Raw genomic sequence first — 5,974 nt, 5'->3', positions numbered from 1 at the left:
GCATATGCGAATCATGCACCAAGTAAGCTTCATAGCTTAGCCGGAAGAGTATAAATGATGTCTAAGTCTCATTTATAGTTGCATAATCTTCCCAATGGAACGTATTAAGCATGAGCATCACTATGCCATGCCGCAAACCAAGTATTCATCACTTGGATGCATTTTGACGGAACGACCTATACGGACTAGGCCATTATCATTATTGATTAGCCACAGCCATGCAAACGAGTTGGCTTAAGCTTCTGTCCCTTCGGTGATGAACTGCGGTCTGTGCTTGATCCCTTTAGAGTCAGGAAGGGTACGTAGGCAGCCGCAATGAATTGCAGCATTGCCGGTCCAGCACTTTGTCGTTCATATCATCTAATTGTGAGATGATTGCGACATTCTTACCTCTCATATCATCTGGCTCGGTAGCTCGATGCAAGAGATGATTGTGGCCAAACTTGATGAGACAAGTTGCATTCCATTCACTGGATGCTCATACTTCCTATCAAGGCGTTCGACATAGGCTAAAAACCCGAGTTTCGTAATTTAGTTCAAGATGAGTCCATTTTGATGGGAAACGGTCCAAAGATCAAGACATGTTGAACTATAGATCCACATGGTCACCAGAATTTAACCAAATTCCATCGTTTGGGGCCTCAAAAGGTCGTTTTTGCCGTTTAAGGAAAGTCTTTATTTTCTTAATAGACCCTTTGCGGATCAAGGGTGAGTTGGAACGGTGTGGAAACTAAATTGGCTGCATCATGCTCCACGAGCATGCTTGCAAGGTGAATGAACATGCATTTTCCTGAATTTAAGGTCTAGATCGTAGCATCATCATGACGCATCGGGGAGATTACGGCCTATGAGACAACGCGTCTAAGGCGTAATTTTTCGATCTGTCACAATTTTCCTGACACAATTTCAACAAAGGGAGGAAACTCGTGACAACCAATACCCTGCTAAAGGCTCTCAATATTAGTTGCCCCATCAAATTTTACCAGTAAAGGTTAATGAGCCAACATATTTGGAATGGTGGATCAGGCAATAGGAGTGTTATAAGGTCGGTCTTAATATGCCTGACCCACCGTGAAGCCCAGTCAAACAACCACTCAAACGGTGTTATCTCACATTTGAGATAAATAAGCATTTCTTATGCTTTAACTCTTTAAGGATTACACTTAATCCTTGGGTCTTGACACGTTGCCAAGATAAGGGCACACTAAGCTTATTGTTAACACGTTATCATTTGACGTGTTAATCTCTTGTTTAACTTCTCATATTTTGTACGGACTATAAATAGTCGTATAATACCTTGTAATAAAGAAGAAGAAATAAGACATGGTGGAACATACACAGTCCCATATTCTTTCGTGTTATCCTTTTCTTTACTCATGTTATTCTGGTTTTCTTTTCTGGTTAGATTAATTAAGCAAGTTCATTTAACTCACAACACCATGCCAAACAATTTTGTATGAGCGGATGTTATATTATCAAAAATATATATTTGTCATTTTTAATGTTGACTTTTGGTCAAACCTTAGGTGCGGCTCTTTCCCACTTTCTTTTTCTTTTTTACAAGAAAAGGGGTGCACCCCATACATTACAAACTGAAACAATCTTCTTTTACAGGGTTTACGACAAAGTTTAATCGACCACCATCGACTTTCGGGTATTCAAACATTATAACCAAAGCAACCATACAAGTATTCAGATCAAGGTTAAATGGCCATGTTTGGACTGTTAATAACATAACCAAACAATCTAACATCACTGCACAAGGGCCAAGGCAGAAATATTTGGATCAGCAATTGATCCATCCATTTCTCAGGATTTTTCACAAGTAAGTAAAATGGCCCGTTGAAGACAACACCAAACAATTTAACAACACTGCACTAATTTAACAACACTGCACTAGGCAATGGTATTAGGATCAGCAAATGATCCATCCATTTATCATAAATTTTCCTAAAGTAACACACTAAACTAAAGTAGCATCTGAAAACTGATTCTATCTGGATCGGTCGGAAGCGGCTTGAATAGGTCTGAGTCGGTGTCTGAAACTGAGTCTTGGTGATTGGAGTCTTGGTAACCATGCACGGACGTTTAGTCCTCAAGGTTTTCGTCTTAACCTAAATTATATATATACTAGATTTTGTATGCACGGACGTTTATAACCTAAATTGAAACTGAGTCTTAACCTAGATTATAACCTAAATTGAAACTGAGTCTTGCATGCACGGACGTTTAGTCCTCAAGGTTTTGGTCTTAACCTAAATTATATATATACTATATTTTGTCACCATCATTTTTTATTTTATCTTTTAACGATATTTTCTGGTGTGATGTGGCTTCGTCTCGTTCCGTCGTGCAATTTTGATTGGGCGTCACGGGGCTTCGCCCCTTGCCGTCACGATGCATTTTTGATTTGGTGTTGTTCGGTTTTGCCTCGACCCGTTTCTTAGGATTTTTGATTTGATGTTGCTCAGCCTTGCCTCGTCCCGTCGGGATACATTTTTGATTCGATGTGGCTCAGCTCCGCCTTGCCCTGTCGGGATGTATTTTGTGACTCGGCTTCGCCTCGTCCCATCCTAATGCTTTTTTGATTTGGTCTCGCCCGGCACTTCGCCTCCTCCCATCGCCATGTATTTTGGATTTGTCCTGGCGAGGCGAAAACAATAAATAGAGTGAAAAAAAAATAAAATGAAAATCACGTTATAACTTAAAGTGACCAGGACAACGACACAGTAATTGCATTTTGGAGTTAAATTAATATATAACCTACTGTTCACAATTAATTAGATCTATTACTTTCTTATTCTTCCATCACCGGCAGCTCATTCAGATCAAAATCAAGCACCTGTACTACTATTAGTAGCGATGATGGAGGATGCAGAATTCTGTCCACCACAGCTGACAGGCCTAGTTTTGTGATGCGTCTTACATGTCATCCAGGTGCTTGACATGTTGGAAGTGTCTTCCCGCATGTGCTAAATGGATGTGTTTGCACAACTTTGATTTTTGAATTTGTAATGAATCCTATTTTCTTAACCTGAACTCTGGATTTCATGGGTTCACTTTGATGCTGCTCTTAAAAAATGTGGTTCTCATCCTTTTCCTCTTCAGTTTCTCTTCTTATTATTAATCTACCTGCAACAACTTCCATATTCTGCTGATTGATCTTATTACTTACTATCTATGACCACCCAATGCCTGGTGAGATGGGAAAGACTTGTAGCAACCTGTAAACGAATCTCTTTGTAATAGTAAACTCCATTTTCTTGCTGTCATCATTTGCCACCATCATCAACCACCCCATCAGCTAATAAAGGTATAACCTTAGTTAACGCCGGATTGCCACCAATTAGCCTGGAACCTATCAGCAGGATTTGGAATGGAAAATCTTCCACGTGCCAATATTCCCGGTCAAATTGTTAACTGTGCAATTGAGTTATGTGATAGGAAAGGCATAGGAATACCACAAAAAAAATAAATAGTACTACAATGGACTAATGTATCTTTAATCTGTCCAGTGAACCACTTGATCCGCGCGATAAAACTACACCAAAGCCTTATATGTTACTGCTTGAATGAGATCGTGAGAACATGGAAAAGAAGGAAGCATATGAATTATGAAATGTAAGAATCGTATTCCCATGATTCTACTTCTGTTTTAGCGATCAGGGGCTAGAGCAGGCAATTTTAAAAGTGCAACTAACACAGTAATACAACCAAATGGTGTTTGAAAAGCGGATTTCAAAAATTGATCATGAGCAACTACCCTAAGGTACCAAAAATATGTGCAATTATAAACTACAGACCTCAGCATTTTAACCAATATAGATGCAGGAAATTATTGACCATTGTGAATCACTGCTTGTTCATTGTTGATTAAAAGTACGAAGTACACGTGGCTGGAAAGCAACAGAGAGAAAGATGTTGGATGATTTCAAACCTTTGTGAATCACTGCTTGTTCATTGTTGATAAATTAGTGCCTCGACTACACAAATGGCCACTGGCCATATTGAATTTATCCATCCAAATCAATGGATGATTCCAGTGCAGTTCTCAGGTACCAAGAAAGAAGAAACAGAACCATGATGACTTACCAAATTTTCCGCCAGGAAGGTTCCCTCTTTTTGCAAGATAACCTTACAACTCCACTCCTCAAGCTTCATCCTAAAACACACTAATGAAACCTTTTACAATGAAGATTAACGGATAAGTGTTTATAGTGAAGGGAAAATTGATATCCATGCATCCTAATAACTTCAATTCTGAAGTCTCCCTATTAATACAATGTCGGAAAACCGTATTGCTCTCTAATAGCATTATTTAGTCACTTAAACAACCAAACCTCAGTATAAAAAAAGATTACCACAATACCACAACTAATGACACCATGAGCCTCACCTTTTTCACAAATCCCAGTCCCTGATATGTTTCCATGTCTTTTAGTTCCATAAACAAACATTAAGATCATCACCATAACTCCCAGTATGAGCATACTTCCCTGAAATCTAATTTGATAACAATAAATTGATGAGGAAAGAGTACGTTCATTGATGGTGTGAAATACAAATAGAAAAATATATTGAACAAACTGAACTACAGTTCAACGAAAACAAATCAATGCACACGTTTTAAGCACAATTAGAAGAAAGAAAATAATCCTAAGATTAAACCCAAACGGAATGACATCCTTTATATAAAATCGTGAGTCAATTTTACGCATTGAAATTACCTCTTTAAAAAGAGAAGGCCCCTGAGATGAACATCACCTAAATCACAAAATGTATATACATTTGGTGAAATGAATAGCTTCAAGACGGAAGCTATGAAAATCTCCGTGATTTATTATTGTTTGGTGGATGTGCCAAATAATAATAGTGTGACCTGCGAATAAAGCCTAAATTCTATTAATAATAATATGATATAGCTTTTACGCTTCAAAAAAAGAAAAGAAAAGGTGATATAGCTTTTCAGGCATTTTATCGAACACCTTATTTGCAACCTGATGGTGTTGTTGTTAATGAAAAACCTTCTTCCTAGCTTTCCAATTCTAACAGTATCCACGAATAAAGCCTAAATTAAAATCTTAATTAAGGTGACTGAAGAGAAATCTTAAAGGATCTTAATTAACCCATAACTCCATCTTCTGTTAAAGCTCATACTCACCATCATATGACACGAAATCTTCATCATTCCATGATTTCTTGTGCTGAAACCAAACAACACCATCTTACTGCCAAACAATAATTAAAAGTGAGAGAAACCCTAATTAAAAGCCAAACAAATCGAACAAATCCCCTCTAAGGCTTGTTTTAGGTTTTGTTTTAGGAGGAGATTACAGTGTATCGGCTATGTTTTGTTTCTCATGGGTATGGCAGGAGAAAAGCATAACCGCTGAGAGTGTATCAGTTAGGTTAAGTTTCCGACGGATGTTTTGTACACGTAACTGGCGTTAGTAACGTCCAGTTAGTTGGTGTAAATCAAGTGTAAGTTATTAGTTAGCTGTAAATTCTCACATAAATGTTGTATACCCACGTTTTTGCTAACGGTGTTACAAACAGCGAGTTAAATACATAGTGTAAATGGGGTGTAATCCAAGTTTTAATGTCCCAACCAATAAAGTCCCTCCAAGTGTCCTCTCTAGATTACTAATGCCCAAAGCTTTTACCTAATTTAATTTGAGGGGATGTCACACTTAGCGTGCGACGTGGGGGCTTATATGACTTAGTGTTTTAAAGGAGGTGAGATGGGCCGTACGTAAACTAAAAATCTAGAAAGCTTTTGTAAACAGCCGACCTCTCTTCCCTTCTTTTCCTTTCCGTTCTTATGGAACACGAACCCTAAAAAATATCAGCCGTCATTTTTTTTTCCTGATAGAAAAATTAATATATTAACTAAACAATATAATACATCAGATCTACAATTTCATTTTTATCAAAAACATTAGAATTAATGCTTCTTTTATGCACTTGTTGTTGT

General features: G+C 37.8%; 1 long non-coding RNA gene across 4 annotated transcripts; it reads right to left on the bottom strand.

Moving 5' to 3' along the window:
* Positions 1-1,734: 1,734 nt before the first annotated feature.
* LOC113289687 lies at positions 1,735-5,365 on the bottom strand. Of its 4 annotated transcripts, XR_003331088.1 has the most exons (6): positions 5,162-5,365; positions 4,728-4,879; positions 4,397-4,503; positions 4,093-4,162; positions 2,794-3,896; positions 1,735-2,643 (listed from the first exon to the last, which is right to left on the bottom strand). It is a non-coding gene; the product is annotated as an uncharacterized LOC113289687 (long non-coding RNA). The 4 variants fall into 4 exon arrangements; XR_003331089.1 differs by having other exon boundaries at positions 2,794-4,162; positions 4,728-4,892; XR_003331087.1 differs by having other exon boundaries at positions 2,794-4,172.
* Between the last annotated feature and the right edge of the window lie 609 nt (positions 5,366-5,974).

This window comes from Papaver somniferum, chromosome 6 (assembly GCF_003573695.1).
Source record: "Papaver somniferum cultivar HN1 chromosome 6, ASM357369v1, whole genome shotgun sequence".
Lineage (NCBI taxonomy): Eukaryota > Viridiplantae > Streptophyta > Magnoliopsida > Ranunculales > Papaveraceae > Papaver > Papaver somniferum.
This window is presented reverse-complemented; position numbering and strand designations above follow the sequence as displayed.